This window comes from Aethina tumida, chromosome 1 (genome assembly GCF_024364675.1).
Source record: "Aethina tumida isolate Nest 87 chromosome 1, icAetTumi1.1, whole genome shotgun sequence".
In the NCBI taxonomy this organism is placed as follows: Eukaryota; Metazoa; Arthropoda; class Insecta; order Coleoptera; family Nitidulidae; genus Aethina; species Aethina tumida.
This window is the reverse complement of record NC_065435.1, coordinates 4,923,933-4,942,434: the sequence shown is the minus strand read 5'-3', so window position 1 is coordinate 4,942,434 and position 18,502 is coordinate 4,923,933. Positions and strand designations below refer to the sequence as shown.

At 30.9% G+C, this 18,502-nt stretch overlaps 1 long non-coding RNA gene and 13 other non-coding genes across 14 annotated transcripts; 1 reads left to right on the top strand and 13 right to left on the bottom strand.

The window, feature by feature from the left end:
* Positions 1 to 828: 828 nt before the first annotated feature.
* On the top strand, positions 829 to 18,105 carry LOC126266492 (uncharacterized). Its single transcript, XR_007548837.1, has 3 exons — positions 829 to 965; positions 17,784 to 17,888; positions 17,973 to 18,105. It is a non-coding gene; the product is annotated as an uncharacterized LOC126266492 (long non-coding RNA).
* LOC126264414 (U1 spliceosomal RNA) lies at positions 3,892 to 4,051 on the bottom strand. Its single transcript, XR_007547133.1, has one exon. It is a non-coding gene; the product is annotated as a U1 spliceosomal RNA (small nuclear RNA).
* LOC126264409 (U1 spliceosomal RNA) lies at positions 4,458 to 4,617 on the bottom strand. Its single transcript, XR_007547128.1, has one exon. It is a non-coding gene; the product is annotated as a U1 spliceosomal RNA (small nuclear RNA).
* On the bottom strand, positions 5,346 to 5,505 carry LOC126264427 (U1 spliceosomal RNA). Its single transcript, XR_007547146.1, has one exon. It is a non-coding gene; the product is annotated as a U1 spliceosomal RNA (small nuclear RNA).
* LOC126264426 (U1 spliceosomal RNA) lies at positions 6,466 to 6,625 on the bottom strand. Its single transcript, XR_007547145.1, has one exon. It is a non-coding gene; the product is annotated as a U1 spliceosomal RNA (small nuclear RNA).
* On the bottom strand, positions 7,586 to 7,745 carry LOC126264413 (U1 spliceosomal RNA). Its single transcript, XR_007547132.1, has one exon. It is a non-coding gene; the product is annotated as a U1 spliceosomal RNA (small nuclear RNA).
* LOC126264419 (U1 spliceosomal RNA) lies at positions 8,152 to 8,311 on the bottom strand. Its single transcript, XR_007547138.1, has one exon. It is a non-coding gene; the product is annotated as a U1 spliceosomal RNA (small nuclear RNA).
* On the bottom strand, positions 8,692 to 8,851 carry LOC126264416 (U1 spliceosomal RNA). The gene has a single exon (XR_007547135.1). It is a non-coding gene; the product is annotated as a U1 spliceosomal RNA (small nuclear RNA).
* On the bottom strand, positions 10,509 to 10,668 carry LOC126264410 (U1 spliceosomal RNA). Its single transcript, XR_007547129.1, has one exon. It is a non-coding gene; the product is annotated as a U1 spliceosomal RNA (small nuclear RNA).
* Positions 13,578 to 13,737, bottom strand: LOC126264428 (U1 spliceosomal RNA). Its single transcript, XR_007547147.1, has one exon. It is a non-coding gene; the product is annotated as a U1 spliceosomal RNA (small nuclear RNA).
* LOC126264415 (U1 spliceosomal RNA) lies at positions 14,234 to 14,393 on the bottom strand. The gene has a single exon (XR_007547134.1). It is a non-coding gene; the product is annotated as a U1 spliceosomal RNA (small nuclear RNA).
* LOC126264412 (U1 spliceosomal RNA) lies at positions 15,380 to 15,539 on the bottom strand. Its single transcript, XR_007547131.1, has one exon. It is a non-coding gene; the product is annotated as a U1 spliceosomal RNA (small nuclear RNA).
* On the bottom strand, positions 16,268 to 16,427 carry LOC126264411 (U1 spliceosomal RNA). The gene has a single exon (XR_007547130.1). It is a non-coding gene; the product is annotated as a U1 spliceosomal RNA (small nuclear RNA).
* Positions 17,269 to 17,431, bottom strand: LOC126264408 (U1 spliceosomal RNA). Its single transcript, XR_007547127.1, has one exon. It is a non-coding gene; the product is annotated as a U1 spliceosomal RNA (small nuclear RNA).
* Positions 18,106 to 18,502: the final 397 nt, after the last annotated feature.

The window sequence follows — 18,502 nt, the reverse complement described above, 5'->3', positions numbered from 1 at the left end:
AACAAGAGACTCATTTCAATCGAAAGTAAATAATAATAAATAAAGAAAATACAACAATTTGAACGATACAAATAATATCCAAAATTTATTGTAAAAATACATAAATATATATAATTAAATATGTTAAGAATTAATAATTTGTGTTAATAATAATACAAATTTACTTATTATTTTATAATAAATAATTGTTTAGACGTTATTATAATCATTATAATTAATATAACATATTGTTAAAGTTAAATTAATCTTATAATTGACAATTTATAAACAATATTTGTTTAAAATTAAGATGTTGTATAGGAAAATTTTCAATTCGATTGAGAATGTGACGCAAGGGGTGAGTCACCAACTGAATTGAAAATTTTACTATACAATTTCTAAATTTGTCATACATATTTATGTACTTTTACAATAAATTTTGGATATTATTTGTATGTTCCAAATTGTTGTATTTTCGTTATTTCTTATTATTTACTTTCGATTGAAATGAATCTATTGTTTATAAATTGTCAATTATAAAATTAATTTAACTTTAACAATGTGTTATATTAAATATAATGATTATAATAACATATAAACAATTATTTATTATAAAACAATAGGTGATATTTGTTTAAAATTCCAATATTGAATAGGAAAATTTTCAATTCGGTTGGAAACGTTCTCGATACGCATGACTGAACACACACTCGACGTCGACCAATCAGACGCGAGGGATGAGTCGCCGACATTATCCGACATTAGCCGACATTAGCCGCTATATAAGACGTCGCTTGAGTCACACCAGTCACTCTGTTATCGACTTTCATATCGACCGGTTGGGTTGGGGGTGTGGTGGTCCGCGGCACCATACCCTCCAAGTTATTTCTGTAGTGCCGTTTAGTTTAATGTAATGACTCGTGGGTTCAATCAGTGTTGTGATTAGTGCCCTATTGGATATACTGGATACAACCATGAATTGCAAGGTTAGATGCCTTTTTGTTACAAATCAATTGTTTACGGGGTTACTCAATTATTTTATTTGAACGGCACATTAATGTTGTCCTTTTATTACAATTATATTTTGAAATTATTTTATACCAATTCCTACCTAGAAATATAAATATGGTTAATTCTAGTGAAATTTAAATACAGTAATCACTATAAATTTTTTTTATTATGTCGGTTATATAAGCAATAATTAAAATATTAAAATAATTTACATTAATTTGAATCAAAATTTTTGGGAAATAAACGCTTAACAATTAAGAAAATAATTCAAACAGACCCTCACCATAATTAAGAATAAGATACAGAGTAACTAGTTATTGGTTTGTTTTTACACTCCACTTGGATTAAGTGGAGTTTCAATAATTCAGAAATAAATGCATGGATAAAAATTTGCATGGATAGTTTATAAGAATAAATGCATGTAATAAATGACAACATTTCAGGCTTAATCAACTCTACTTGGATTAAATGGAGTTTCAATCATTCCGAAATAAATGCATGGATAAAAATTTGCATGGATAGTTTATAAGAATAAATGCATGTAATAAATGACAACATTTCAGGCTTAATAAACTCTACTTGGATTAAGTGGAGTTTCAATCATTCCGAAACAAATGCATGGATAAAAATTTGCATGGATAGTTTATAAGAATAAATGCATGTAATAAATGACAACATTTCAGGCTTAATAAACTCTACTTGGATTAAGTGGAGTTTCAATCATTCCGAAACAAATGCATGGATAAAAATTTACATGGATAGTTTATAAGAATAAATGCATGTAATAAATGACAACATTTCAGGCTTAATCAACTCTACTTGGATTAAGTGGAGTTTCAATCATTCCGAAATAAATGCATGGATAAAAATTTGCATGGATAGTTTATAAGAATAAATGCATGCCTTAAATGAAAAAAATTCAAACTAAATCAACTCTACTTGGATTAAGTGGAGTTTCAATCATTCAGAAATAAATGCATGGATAAAAATTTGCATGATTAGTTTATAAGAATATACGCGTGCAATAAATGACAACATTTCAGGCTTAATCAACTCTACTTGGATTAAGTGGAGTTTCAATCATTCCGAAATAAATGCATGGATAAAAATTTGCGTGGATAGTTTATAAGAATAAATGCATGCCTTAAATGAAACAAATTCAAACTAAATCAACTCTACTTGGATTAAGTGGAGTTTCAATCATTCAGAAATAAATGCATGGATAAAAATTTGCATGAATAGTTTATAAGAATATACGCGTGCAATAAATGACAACATTTCAGGCTTAATCAACTCTACTTGGATTAAGTGGAGTTTCAATCATTCCGAAATAATTGCATGGATAAAAATTTGCATGAATAGTTTATAAGAATAAATGCATGTAATAAATGACAACATTTCAGGCTTAATCAACTCTACTTGGATTAAGTGGAGTTTCAATCATTCCGAAATAAATGCATGGATAAAAATTTGCATGGATAGTTTATAAGAATAAATGCATGTAATAAATGACAACATTTCAGGCTTAATCAACTCTACTTGGATTAAGTGGAGTTTCAATCATTCCGAAATAAATGCAAGGATAAAACTTTGCATGAATAGTTTATAAGAACGAATGCATGCCTTAAATGACAAAGTTTCAAACTAAATCAATTCCACTTGGATTAAGTGGAGTATCAATCGTTTGAAAATAAATGCATGGATAAACTTTTGCATGAATAGTTTGTAAGTATTAATGCATGCTTTAAAAGAACTTCAGAATAAATCAACCCTACTTGGATTAAGTGGAGCATCAATCGTTTGAAAATAAATGCATGGATAAAATTTTGCATGAATAGTTTGTAAGTATTAATGCATGCTTTAAAAGAACTTCAGAATAAATCAACTCTACTTGGATTAAGTGGAGCATCCATCGTTTGAAAATAAATGCATGGATAAACTTTTGCATGAATAGTTTGAACTTCAGAATAAATCAACTCTACTTGGATTAAGTGGAGTATCAATCGTTTGAAACCAAATGCATGGATAAACTTTTGCATGAATAGTTTGTAAGTATTAATGCATGCTTTGAAAGAATTTCGGAATAAATCAACTCTACTTGGATTAAGTGGAGTATCAATCGTTTGAAAACAAATGCATGGATAAACTTTTGCATGAATAGTTTGTAAGTATTAATGCATGCTTTAAAAGAACTTCAGAATAAATGAACTCTACTTGGATTAAGTGGAGCATCCATCGTTTGAAAATAAATGCATGGATAAACTTTTGCATGAATAGTTTGTAAGTATTAATGCATGCTTTAAAAGAACTTCAGAATAAATCAACTCTACTTGGATTAAGTGGAGCATCCATCGTTTGAAAATAAATGCATGGATAAACTTTTGCATGAATAGTTTGTAAGTATTAATGCATGCTTTAAAAGAACTTCAGAATAAATCAACTCTACTTGGATTAAGTGGAGTATCAATAGTATGAAAATAAATGCATGGATAAACTTTTGCATGAATAGTTTGAACTTCAGAATAAATCAACTCTACTTGGATTAAGTGGAGTATCAATCGTTTGAAAATAAATGCATGGATAAACTTTTGCATGAATAGTTTGTAAGTATTAATGCATGCTTTGAAAGAATTTCGGAATAAATCAACTCTACTTGGATTAAGTGGAGCATCAATCGTTTGAAAACAAATGCATGGATAAACTTTTGCATGAATAGTTTGTAAGTATTAATGAATGCTTTAAAAGAATTTCAAAATAAATCAACTCTACTTGGATTAAGTGGAGTATCAATCGTTTGAAAATAAATGCATGGATAAACATTTGCATGAATAGTTTGTAAGTATTAATGCATGCTTTGAAAGAATTTCGGAATAAATCATCTCTACTTGGATTAAGTGGAGCATCAATCGTTTGAAAATAAATGCATGGATAAAATTATGCGCCCGAGTTATCTACATTAGGGATAATCGCAGGGGTCAGCCCGATCGTAGTGCAATGAAAGGGCCTCGTCCTGTGGGAACCGCCTTGTTGATCACGGTAGACCCCTACGCCAGATAAGTATAAATGCATGCTTTAAAAGAACTTCCCGATAAATCAACTCTACTTGGATTAAGTGGAGTATCAATCGTTTGAAAACAAATGCATGGATAAACTTTTGCATGAATAGTTTGTAAGTATTAATGCATGCTTTGAAAGAATTTCGGAATAAATCAACTCCACTTGGATTAAGTGGAGCATCAATCGTTTGAAAACAAATGCATGGATAAACTTTTGCATGAATAGTTTGTAAGTATTAATGCATGCTTTGAAATAATTTCGGAATAAATCAACTCTACTTGGATTAAGTGGAGCATCAATCGTTTGAAAATAAATGCATGGATAATCTTTTGCATGAATAGTTTGTAAGTATTAATGCATACTTTGAAATAATTTCGGAATAAATCAACTCTACTTGGATTAAGTGGAGCATCAATCGTTTGAAAATAAATGCATGGATAAAATTATGCGCCCGAGTTATCCACATTAGGGATAATCGCAGGGGTCAGCCCGATCGTAGTGCAATGAAAGGGCCTCGTCCTGTGGGAACCGCCTTGTTGATCACGGTAGACACCTACGCCAGGTAAGTATAAATGCATGCTTTAAATGACATCAGAATAAATCAACTCTACTTGGATTAAGTGGAGTATCAATCGTTTGAAAATAAATGCATGGATAAAATTTTGCATGAATAGTTTGAACTTCAGAATAAATCAACTCTACTTGGATTAAGTGGAGTATCAATCGTTTGACAAATAAATGCATGGATAAACTTTTGCATGAATAGTTTGTAAGTATTAATGCATGCTTTGAAAGAATTTCGGAAAAATCAACTCTACTTGGATTAAGTGGAGCATCAATCGTTTGAAAATAAATGCATGGATAAACTTTTGCATGAATAGTTTGTAAGTATTAATGAATGCTTTAAAAGAATTTCAGAATAAATCAACTCTACTTGGATTAAGTGGAGTATCAATCGTTTGAAAATAAATGCATGGATAAACTTTTGCATGAATAGTTTGTAAGTATTAATGCATGCTTTGAAAGAATTTCGGAATAAATCAACTTTACTTGGATTAAGTGGAGCATCAATCGTTTGAAAATAAATGCATGGATAAACTTTTGCATGAATAGTTTGTAAGTATTAATGCATGCTTTAAAAGAACTTCAGAATAAATCAACTCTACTTGGATTAAGTGGAGTATCAATCGTTTGAAAATAAATGCATGGATAAACTTTTGCATGAATAGTTTGTAAGTATTAATGCATGCTTTGAAAGAATTTCGGAATAAATCAACTCTACTTGTATTAAGTGGAGCATCAATCGTTTGAAAATAAATGCATGGATAAAATTATGCGCCCGAGTTATCCACATTAGGGATAATCGCAGGGGTCAGCCCGATCGTAGTGCAATGAAAGGGCCTCGTCCTGTGGGAACCGCCTTGTTGATCACGGTAGACCCCTACGCCAGGTAAGTATAAATGCATGCTTTAAATGACTTCAGAATAAATCAACTCTACTTGGATTAAGTGGAGTATCAATCGTTTGAAAATAAATGCATGGATAAACTTTTGCATGAATAGTTTGTAAGTATTAATGCATGCTTTAAAAGAATTTCAGAATAAATCAACTCTACTTGGATTAAGTGGAGTATCAATCGTTTGAAAATAAATGCATGGATAAACTTTTGCATGAATAGTTTGTAAGTATTAATGCATGCTTTGAAAGAATTTCAGAATAAATCAACTCTACTTGGATTAAGTGGAGTATCAATCGTTTGAAAATAAATGCATGGATAAAATTTTGCATGAATAGTTTGAACTTCAGAATAAATCAACTCTACTTGGATTAAGTGGAGTATCAATCGTTTGACAAATAAATGCATGGATAAACTTTTGCATGAATAGTTTGTAAGTATTAATGCATGCTTTGAAAGAATTTCGGAAAAATCAACTCTACTTGGATTAAGTGGAGCATCAATCGTTTGAAAATAAATGCATGGATAAACTTTTGCATGAATAGTTTGTAAGTATTAATGAATGCTTTAAAAGAATTTCAGAATAAATCAACTCTACTTGGATTAAGTGGAGTATCAATCGTTTGAAAATAAATGCATGGATAAACTTTTGCATGAATAGTTTGTAAGTATTAATGCATGCTTTGAAAGAATTTCGGAATAAATCAACTCTACTTGGATTAAGTGGAGCATCAATCGTTTGAAAATAAATGCATGGATAAACTTTTGCATGAATAGTTTGTAAGTATTAATGCATGCTTTAAAAGAACTTCAGAATAAATCAACTCTACTTGGATTAAGTGGAGTATCAATCGTTTGAAAATAAATGCATGGATAAACTTTTGCATGAATAGTTTGTAAGTATTAATGCATGCTTTGAAAGAATTTCGGAATAAATCAACTCTACTTGTATTAAGTGGAGCATCAATCGTTTGAAAATAAATGCATGGATAAAATTATGCGCCCGAGTTATCCACATTAGGGATAATCGCAGGGGTCAGCCCGATCGTAGTGCAATGAAAGGGCCTCGTCCTGTGGGAACCGCCTTGTTGATCACGGTAGACCCCTACGCCAGGTAAGTATAAATGCATGCTTTAAATGACTTCAGAATAAATCAACTCTACTTGGATTAAGTGGAGTATCAATCGTTTGAAAATAAATGCATGGATAAACTTTTGCATGAATAGTTTGTAAGTATTAATGCATGCTTTAAAAGAATTTCAGAATAAATCAACTCTACTTGGATTAAGTGGAGTATCAATCGTTTGAAAATAAATGCATGGATAAACTTTTGCATGAATAGTTTGTAAGTATTAATGCATGCTTTGAAAGAATTTCAGAATAAATCAACTCTACTTGGATTAAGTGGAGTATCAATCGTTTGAAAATAAATGCATGGATAAAATTTTGCATGAATAGTTTGAACTTCAGAATAAATCAACTCTACTTGGATTAAGTGGAGTATCAATCGTTTGACAAATAAATGCATGGATAAACTTTTGCATGAATAGTTTGTAAGTATTAATGCATGCTTTGAAAGAATTTCGGAAAAATCAACTCTACTTGGATTAAGTGGAGCATCAATCGTTTGAAAATAAATGCATGGATAAACTTTTGCATGAATAGTTTGTAAGTATTAATGAATGCTTTAAAAGAATTTCAGAATAAATCAACTCTACTTGGATTAAGTGGAGTATCAATCGTTTGAAAATAAATGCATGGATAAACTTTTGCATGAATAGTTTGTAAGTATTAATGCATGCTTTGAAAGAATTTCGGAATAAATCAACTCTACTTGGATTAAGTGGAGCATCAATCGTTTGAAAACAAATGCATGGATAAACTTTTGCATGAATAGTTTGTAAGTATTAATGAATGCTTTAAAAGAATTTCAAAATAAATCAACTCTACTTGGATTAAGTGGAGTATCAATCGTTTGAAAATAAATGCATGGATAAACATTTGCATGAATAGTTTGTAAGTATTAATGCATGCTTTGAAAGAATTTCGGAATAAATCATCTCTACTTGGATTAAGTGGAGCATCAATCGTTTGAAAATAAATGCATGGATAAAATTATGCGCCCGAGTTATCTACATTAGGGATAATCGCAGGGGTCAGCCCGATCGTAGTGCAATGAAAGGGCCTCGTCCTGTGGGAACCGCCTTGTTGATCACGGTAGACCCCTACGCCAGATAAGTATAAATGCATGCTTTAAAAGAACTTCCCGATAAATCAACTCTACTTGGATTAAGTGGAGTATCAATCGTTTGAAAACAAATGCATGGATAAACTTTTGCATGAATAGTTTGTAAGTATTAATGCATGCTTTGAAAGAATTTCGGAATAAATCAACTCCACTTGGATTAAGTGGAGCATCAATCGTTTGAAAACAAATGCATGGATAAACTTTTGCATGAATAGTTTGTAAGTATTAATGCATGCTTTGAAATAATTTCGGAATAAATCAACTCTACTTGGATTAAGTGGAGCATCAATCGTTTGAAAATAAATGCATGGATAATCTTTTGCATGAATAGTTTGTAAGTATTAATGCATACTTTGAAATAATTTCGGAATAAATCAACTCTACTTGGATTAAGTGGAGCATCAATCGTTTGAAAATAAATGCATGGATAAAATTATGCGCCCGAGTTATCCACATTAGGGATAATCGCAGGGGTCAGCCCGATCGTAGTGCAATGAAAGGGCCTCGTCCTGTGGGAACCGCCTTGTTGATCACGGTAGACCCCTACGCCAGGTAAGTATAAATGCATGCTTTAAATGACTTCAGAATAAATCAACTCTACTTGGATTAAGTGGAGTATCAATCGTTTGAAAATAAATGCATGGATAAACTTTTGCATGAATAGTTTGTAAGTATTAATGCATGCTTTGAAAGAATTTCAGAATAAATCAACTCTACTTGGATTAAGTGGAGTATCAATCGTTTGAAAATAAATGCATGGATAAAATTTTGCATGAATAGTTTGAACTTCAGAATAAATCAACTCTACTTGGATTAAGTGGAGTATCAATCGTTTGACAAATAAATGCATGGATAAACTTTTGCATGAATAGTTTGTAAGTATTAATGCATGCTTTGAAAGAATTTCGGAAAAATCAACTCTACTTGGATTAAGTGGAGCATCAATCGTTTGAAAATAAATGCATGGATAAAATTATGCGCCCGAGTTATCTACATTAGGGATAATCGCAGGGGTCAGCCCGATCGTAGTGCAATGAAAGGTCCTCGTCGAGTGGGAACCGCCTTGTTGATCACGGTAGACCCCTACGCCAGGTAAGTATAAATGCATGCTTTAAAAGAACTTCAGAATAAATCAATTCTACTTGGATTAAGTGGAGTATCAATCGTTTGAAAACAAATGCATGGATAAACTTTTGCATGAATAGTTTGTAAGTATTAATGCATGCTTTGAAAGAATTTCGGAATAAATCAACTCTACTTGGATTAAGTGGAGCATCAATCGTTTGAAAACAAATGCATGGATAAACTTTTGCATGAATAGTTTGTAAGTATTAATGAATGCTTTAAAAGAATTTCAGAATAAATCAACTCTACTTGGATTAAGTGGAGTATCAATCGTTTGAAAACAAATGCATGGATAAACTTTTGCATGAATAGTTTGTAAGTATTAATGCATGCTTTGAAAGAATTTCGGAATAAATCAACTCCACTTGGATTAAGTGGAGCATCAATCGTTTGAAAACAAATGCATGGATAAACTTTTGCATGAATAGTTTGTAAGTATTAATGAATGCCTTAAAAGAATTTCAGAATAAATCAACTCTACTTGGATTAAGTGGAGTATCAATCGTTTGAAAATAAATGCATGGATAAACTTTTTCATGAATAGTTTGTAAGTATTAATGCATGCTTTGAAAGAATTTCAGAATAAATCAACTCTACTTGGATTAAGTGGAGCATCAATCGTTTGAAAATAAATGCATGGATAAACTTTTGCATGAATAGTTTGTAAGTATTAATGCATGCTTTGAAATAATTTCGGAATAAATCAACTCTACTTGGATTAAGTGGAGCATCAATCGTTTGAAAATAAATGCATGGATAAACTTTTGCATGAATAGTTTGTAAGTATTAATGCATGCTTTAAAAGAATTTCAGAATAAATCAACTCTACTTGGATTAAGTGGAGTATCAATCGTTTGAAAATAAATGCATGGATAAACTTTTGCATGAATAGTTTGTAAGTATTAATGCATGCTTTGAAAGAATTTCAGAATAAATCAACTCTACTTGGATTAAGTGGAGTATCAGTCGTTTGAAAATAAATGCATGGATAAAATTTTGCATGAATAGTTTGAACTTCAGAATAAATCAACTCTACTTGGATTAAGTGGAGTATCAATCGTTTGACAAATAAATGCATGGATAAACTTTTGCATGAATAGTTTGTAAGTATTAATGCATGCTTTGAAAGAATTTCGGAAAAATCAACTCTACTTGGATTAAGTGGAGCATCAATCGTTTGAAAATAAATGCATGGATAAACTTTTGCATGAATAGTTTGTAAGTACTAATGAATGCTTTAAAAGAATTTCAGAATAAATCAACTCTACTTGGATTAAGTGGAGTATCAATCGTTTGAAAATAAATGCATGGATAAACTTTTGCATGAATAGTTTGTAAGTATTAATGCATGCTTTGAAAGAATTTCAGAATAAATCAACTCTACTTGGATTAAGTGGAGCATCAATCGTTTGAAAATAAATGCATGGATAAACTTTTGCATGAATAGTTTGTAAGTATTAATGCATGCTTTGAAATAATTTCGGAATAAATCAACTCTACTTGGATTAAGTGGAGCATCAATCGTTTGAAAATAAATGCATGGATAAACTTTTGCATGAATAGTTTGTAAGTATTAATGCATGCTTTGAAATAATTTCGGAATAAATCAACTCTACTTGGATTAAGTGGAGCATCAATCGTTTGAAAATAAATGCATGGATAAAATTATGCGCCCGAGTTATCCACATTAGGGATAATCGCAGGGGTCAGCCTGATCGTAGTGCAATGAAAGGGCCTCGTCCTGTGGGAACCGCCTTGTTGATCACGGTAGACACCTACGCCAGGTAAGTATAAATGCATGCTTTAAATGACATCAGAATAAATCAACTCTACTTGGATTAAGTGGAGTATCAATCGTTTGAAAATAAATGCATGGATAAACTTTTGCATGAATAGTTTGTAAGTATTAATGCATGCTTTGAAAGAATTTCAGAATAAATCAACTCTACTTGGATTAAGTGGAGTATCAATCGTTTGAAAATAAATGCATGGATAAAATTTTGCATGAATAGTTTGAACTTCAGAATAAATCAACTCTACTTGGATTAAGTGGAGTATCAATCGTTTGACAAATAAATGCATGGATAAACTTTTGCATGAATAGTTTGTAAGTATTAATGCATGCTTTGAAAGAATTTCGGAAAAATCAACTCTACTTGGATTAAGTGGAGCATCAATCGTTTGAAAATAAATGCATGGATAAACTTTTGCATGAATAGTTTGTAAGTATTAATGAATGCTTTAAAAGAATTTCAGAATAAATCAACTCTACTTGGATTAAGTGGAGTATCAATCGTTTGAAAATAAATGCATGGATAAACTTTTGCATGAATAGTTTGTAAGTATTAATGCATGCTTTGAAAGAATTTCGGAATAAATCAACTTTACTTGGATTAAGTGGAGCATCAATCGTTTGAAAATAAATGCATGGATAAACTTTTGCATGAATAGTTTGTAAGTATTAATGCATGCTTTAAAAGAACTTCAGAATAAATCAACTCTACTTGGATTAAGTGGAGTATCAATCGTTTGAAAATAAATGCATGGATAAACTTTTGCATGAATAGTTTGTAAGTATTAATGCATGCTTTAAAAGAATTTCAGAATAAATCAACTCTACTTGGATTAAGTGGAGTATCAATCGTTTGAAAATAAATGCATGGATAAACTTTTGCATGAATAGTTTGTAAGTATTAATGCATGCTTTGAAAGAATTTCAGAATAAATCAACTCTACTTGGATTAAGTGGAGTATCAATCGTTTGAAAATAAATGCATGGATAAAATTTTGCATGAATAGTTTGAACTTCAGAATAAATCAACTCTACTTGGATTAAGTGGAGTATCAATCGTTTGACAAATAAATGCATGGATAAACTTTTGCATGAATAGTTTGTAAGTATTAATGCATGCTTTGAAAGAATTTCGGAATAAATCAACTTTACTTGGATTAAGTGGAGCATCAATCGTTTGAAAATAAATGCATGGATAAACTTTTGCATGAATAGTTTGTAAGTATTAATGCATGCTTTAAAAGAACTTCAGAATAAATCAACTCTACTTGGATTAAGTGGAGTATCAATCGTTTGAAAATAAATGCATGGATAAACTTTTGCATGAATAGTTTGTAAGTATTAATGCATGCTTTAAAAGAATTTCAGAATAAATCAACTCTACTTGGATTAAGTGGAGTATCAATCGTTTGAAAATAAATGCATGGATAAACTTTTGCATGAATAGTTTGTAAGTATTAATGCATGCTTTGAAAGAATTTCAGAATAAATCAACTCTACTTGGATTAAGTGGAGTATCAATCGTTTGACAAATAAATGCATGGATAAACTTTTGCATGAATAGTTTGTAAGTATTAATGCATGCTTTGAAAGAATTTCGGAAAAATCAACTCTACTTGGATTAAGTGGAGCATCAATCGTTTGAAAATAAATGCATGGATAAACTTTTGCATGAATAGTTTGTAAGTATTAATGAATGCTTTAAAAGAATTTCAGAATAAATCAACTCTACTTGGATTAAGTGGAGTATCAATCGTTTGAAAATAAATGCATGGATAAACTTTTGCATGAATAGTTTGTAAGTATTAATGCATTCTTTGAAAGAATTTCGGAATAAATCAACTCTACTTGGATTAAGTGGAGCATCAATCGTTTGAAAATAAATGCATGGATAAACTTTTGCATGAATAGTTTGTAAGTATTAATGCATGCTTTAAAAGAACTTCAGAATAAATCAACTCTACTTGGATTAAGTGGAGTATCAATCATTTGAAAATAAATGCATGGATAAACTTTTGCATGAATAGTTTGTAAGTATTAATGCATGCTTTGAAAGAATTTCAGAATAAATCAACTCTACTTGGATTAAGTGGAGTATCAATCGTTTGAAAATAAATGCATGGATAAACTTTTGCATGAATAGTTTGTAAGTATTAATGCATGCTTTGAAAGAATTTCAGAATAAATCAACTCTACTTGGATTAAGTGGAGTATCAATCGTTTGACAAATAAATGCATGGATAAACTTTTGCATGAATAGTTTGTAAGTATTAATGCATGCTTTAAAAGAACTTCAGAATAAATCAACTCTACTTGGATTAAGTGGAGTATCAATCGTTTGACAAATAAATGCATGGATAAACTTTTGCATGAATAGTTTGTAAGTATTAATGCATGCTTTGAAAGAATTTCGGAAAAATCAACTCTACTTGGATTAAGTGGAGCATCAATCGTTTGAAAATAAATGCATGGATAAACTTTTGCATGAATAGTTTGTAAGTATTAATGAATGCTTTAAAAGAATTTCAGAATAAATCAACTCTACTTGGATTAAGTGGAGTATCAATCGTTTGAAAATAAATGCATGGATAAACTTTTGCATGAATAGTTTGTAAGTATTAATGCATTCTTTGAAAGAATTTCGGAATAAATCAACTCTACTTGGATTAAGTGGAGCATCAATCGTTTGAAAATAAATGCATGGATAAACTTTTGCATGAATAGTTTGTAAGTATTAATGCATGCTTTAAAAGAACTTCAGAATAAATCAACTCTACTTGGATTAAGTGGAGTATCAATCGTTTGAAAATAAATGCATGGATAAACTTTTGCATGAATAGTTTGTAAGTATTAATGCATGCTTTAAAAGAACTTCAGAATAAATCAACTCTACTTGTATTAAGTGGAGCATCAATCGTTTGAAAATAAATGCATGGATAAAATTATGCGCCCGAGTTATCCACATTAGGAATAATCGCAGGGGTCAGCCCGATCGTAGTGCAATGAAAGGGCCTCGTCCTGTGGGAACCGCCTTGTTGATCACGGTAGACCCCTACGCCAGGTAAGTATAAATGCATGCTTTAAATGACTTCAGAATAAATCAACTCTACTTGGATTAAGTGGAGTATCAATCGTTTGAAAATAAATGCATGGATAAACTTTTGCATGAATAGTTTGTAAGTATTAATGCATGCTTTAAAAGAATTTCAGAATAAATCAACTCTACTTGGATTAAGTGGAGTATCAATCGTTTGAAAATAAATGCATGGATAAACTTTTGCATGAATAGTTTGTAAGTATTAATGCATGCTTTGAAAGAATTTCAGAATAAATCAACTCTACTTGGATTAAGTGGAGTATCAATCGTTTGAAAATAAATGCATGGATAAAATTTTGCATGAATAGTTTGAACTTCAGAATAAATCAACTCTACTTGGATTAAGTGGAGTATCAATCGTTTGACAAATAAATGCATGGATAAACTTTTGCATGAATAGTTTGTAAGTATTAATGCATGCTTTGAAAGAATTTCGGAAAAATCAACTCTACTTGGATTAAGTGGAGCATCAATCGTTTGAAAATAAATGCATGGATAAAATTATGCGCCCGAGTTATCTACATTAGGGATAATCGCAGGGGTCAGCCCGATCGTAGTGCAATGAAAGGGCCTCGTCGAGTGGGAACCGCCTTGTTGATCACGGTAGACCCCTACGCCAGGTAAGTATAAATGCATGCTTTAAAAGAACTTCAGAATAAATCAATTCTACTTGGATTAAGTGGAGTATTAATCGTTTGAAAACAAATGCATGGATAAACTTTTGCATGAATAGTTTGTAAGTATTAATGCATGCTTTGAAAGAATTTCGGAATAAATCAACTCTACTTGGATTAAGTGGAGCATCAATCGTTTGAAAACAAATGCATGGATAAACTTTTGCATGAATAGTTTGTAAGTATTAATGAATGCTTTAAAAGAATTTCAGAATAAATCAACTCTACTTGGATTAAGTGGAGTATCAATCGTTTGAAAACAAATGCATGGATAAACTTTTGCATGAATAGTTTGTAAGTATTAATGCATGCTTTGAAAGAATTTCGGAATAAATCAACTCCACTTGGATTAAGTGGAGCATCAATCGTTTGAAAACAAATGCATGGATAAACTTTTGCATGAATAGTTTGTAAGTATTAATGAATGCCTTAAAAGAATTTCAGAATAAATCAACTCTACTTGGATTAAGTGGAGTATCAATCGTTTGAAAATAAATGCATGGATAAACTTTTGCATGAATAGTTTGTAAGTATTAATGCATGCTTTGAAAGAATTTCAGAATAAATCAACTCTACTTGGATTAAGTGGAGCATCAATCGTTTGAAAATAAATGCATGGATAAACTTTTGCATGAATAGTTTGTAAGTATTAATGCATGCTTTGAAATAATTTCGGAATAAATCAACTCTACTTGGATTAAGTGGAGCATCAATCGTTTGAAAATAAATGCATGGATAAACTTTTGCATGAATAGTTTGTAAGTATTAATGCATGCTTTGAAATAATTTCGGAATAAATCAACTCTACTTGGATTAAGTGGAGCATCAATCGTTTGAAAATAAATGCATGGATAAACTTTTGCATGAATAGTTTGTAAGTATTAATGCATGCTTTGAAATAATTTCGGAATAAATCAACTCTACTTGGATTAAGTGGAGCATCAATCGTTTGAAAATAAATGCATGGATAAAATTATGCGCCCGAGTTATCCACATTAGGGATAATCGCAGGGGTCAGCCCGATCGTAAAGCAATGAAAGGGCCTCGTCCTGTGGGAACCGCCTTGTTGATCACGGTAGACCCCTACGCCAGGTAAGTATAAATGCATGCTTTAAATGACTTCAGAATAAATCAACTCTACTTGGATTAAGTGGAGTATCAATCGTTTGAAAATAAATGCATGGATAAACTTTTGCATGAATAGTTTGTAAGTATTAATGCATGCTTTAAAAGAATTTCAGAATAAATCAACTCTACTTGGATTAAGTGGAGTATCAATCGTTTGAAAATAAATGCATGGATAAACTTTTGCATGAATAGTTTGTAAGTATTAATGCATGCTTTGAAAGAATTTCAGAATAAATCAACTCTACTTGGATTAAGTGGAGTATCAATCGTTTGAAAATAAATGCATGGATAAAATTTTGCATGAATAGTTTGAACTTCAGAATAAATCAACTCTACTTGGATTAAGTGGAGTATCAATCGTTTGACAAATAAATGCATGGATAAACTTTTGCATGAATAGTTTGTAAGTATTAATGCATGCTTTGAAAGAATTTCGGAAAAATCAACTCTACTTGGATTAAGTGGAGCATCAATCGTTTGAAAATAAATGCATGGATAAACTTTTGCATGAATAGTTTGTAAGTACTAATGAATGCTTTAAAAGAATTTCAGAATAAATCAACTCTACTTGGATTAAGTGGAGTATCAATCGTTTGAAAATAAATGCATGGATAAACTTTTGCATGAATAGTTTGTAAGTATTAATGCATGCTTTGAAAGAATTTCGGAATAAATCAACTCTACTTGGATTAAGTGGAGCATCAATCGTTTGAAAATAAATGCATGGATAAAATTATGCGCCCGAGTTATCTACATTAGGGATAATCGCAGGGGTCAGCCCGATCGTAGTGCAATGAAAGGGCCTCGTCCTGTGGGAACCGCCTTGTTGATCACGGTAGACCCCTACGCCAGGTAAGTATAAATGCATGCTTTAAAAGAACTTCAGAATAAATCAACTCTACTTGGATTAAGTGGAGTATCAATCGTTTGAAAACAAATGCATGGATAAACTTTTGCATGAATAGTTTGTAAGTATTAATGCATGCTTTGAAAGAATTTCGGAATAAATCAACTCTACTTGGATTAAGTGGAGCATCAATCGTTTGAAAACAAATGCATGAATAAACTTTTGCATGAATAGTTTGTAAGTATTAATGAATGCTTTAAAAGAATTTCAGAATAAATCAACTCTACTTGGATTAAGTGGAGTATCAATCGTTTGAAAATAAATGCATGGATAAACTTTTGCATGAATAGTTTGTAAGTATTAATGTATGCTTTGAAAGAATTTCAGAATAAATCAACTCTACTTGGATTAAGTGGAGTATCAATCGTTTGAAAATAAATGCATGGATAAAATTTTGCATGAATAGTTTGAACTTCAGAATAAATCAACTCTACTTGGATTAAGTGGAGTATCAATCGTTTGAAAATAAATGCATGGATAAACTTTTGCATGAATAGTTTGTAGGTATTAATGCATGCTTTAAAAGAATTTCAGAATAAATCAACTCTACTTGGATTAAGTGGAGTATCAATCGTTTGAAAATAATGCATGGATAAACTTTTGCATGAATAGTTTGTAAGTATTAATGCATGCTTTAAAAGAATTTCAGAATGAATCAACTCTACTTGGATTAAGTGGAGTATCAATCTTTTAAAAATAAATGCATGGATTAAATTTTGCATGAATAGTTTTTAAGTATAAATGCATGCTTTGAAAGAATTTCGGAATAAATCAACTCTACTTGGATTAAGTGGAGCATTAATCGTTTGAAAATAAATGCATGGATAAAATTATGCGCCCGAGTTATCTACATTAGGGATAATCGCAGGGGTCAGCCCGATCGTAGTGCAATGAAAGGGCCTCGTCCTGGGGGAACCGCCTTGTTGATCACGGTAGACCCCTACGCCAGGTAAGTATAAATGCATGCTTTAAAAGAACTTCAGAATAAATCAACTCTACTTGGATTAAGTGGAGTATCAATCGTTTGAAAATAAATGCATGGATAAACTTTTGCATGAATAGTTTGTAAGTATTAATGCATGCTTTAAAAGAATTTCAGAATGTATCAACTCTACTTGGATTAAGTGGAGTATCAATCTTTTAAAAATAAATGCATGGATTAAATTTTGCATGAATAGTTTTTAAGTATAAATGCATGGATAAAACTTTGCATGGTTAAGTATAGCATGGATTAGTTAATAAGAATAAATGTATGATATATTTGCATTATCATATTTGTGTTTTTAAATAGTTCTTTCTCTGGTTTAAGCATTGAGAAAAGATTTTTTGTTCTTTTCTTCGTTGATTGTCAAAACCTGCTGACACCTGTACCATGATGACGCAACCAACTATTGGAATAACGATAAGGCAACAGGTAAAGGGCATTAAAAGTATTAATTCACAATTTTAATTATCAATGAAACAATGACATTAATTGAAGGTTTTTGATTAATTTCAGTTAGGTCCAGAACGAGACTAGTTAACCTGGCAATTGGCAACGCAAAGTAAGTTTTTGAACATATTGAATTTAATTCCAAATCTTCTTGCATTATGATCTTTTGATTTAAATATAAATATATTTTTGAAAGATATCTTTTTTGATTTACAGGAATGGTTTAATTTTATTTTCTTTGTCCAATCTAATCAGACATTCTTTTCAGCTCAAATAAATTATTGTTTCAGTTGTGTTAAATGTTTGTTTGGTATGATTTTCAGGAATATCGTATTCATTTATATGTCTTCTAAATAATATTGATAAGGCCCTCTCTTTCAGCTTAAATAAATTAAAGAAAATTTAGTTTGTTTCATTTCCATCTCATTTATTGAACAAAATCACTGGCCTACAAATTTTCTTTTTGTTCGTCATATTATTGACCAACAAATCCCCTTCTTGTTCGTCAAATTATTGGCCAACAAATTTCCTTCTTGTTCGTCAAATTATTGGCCAATTGTTCATTTTTTAATTATTTTTTTATTTGCAGGAATTCG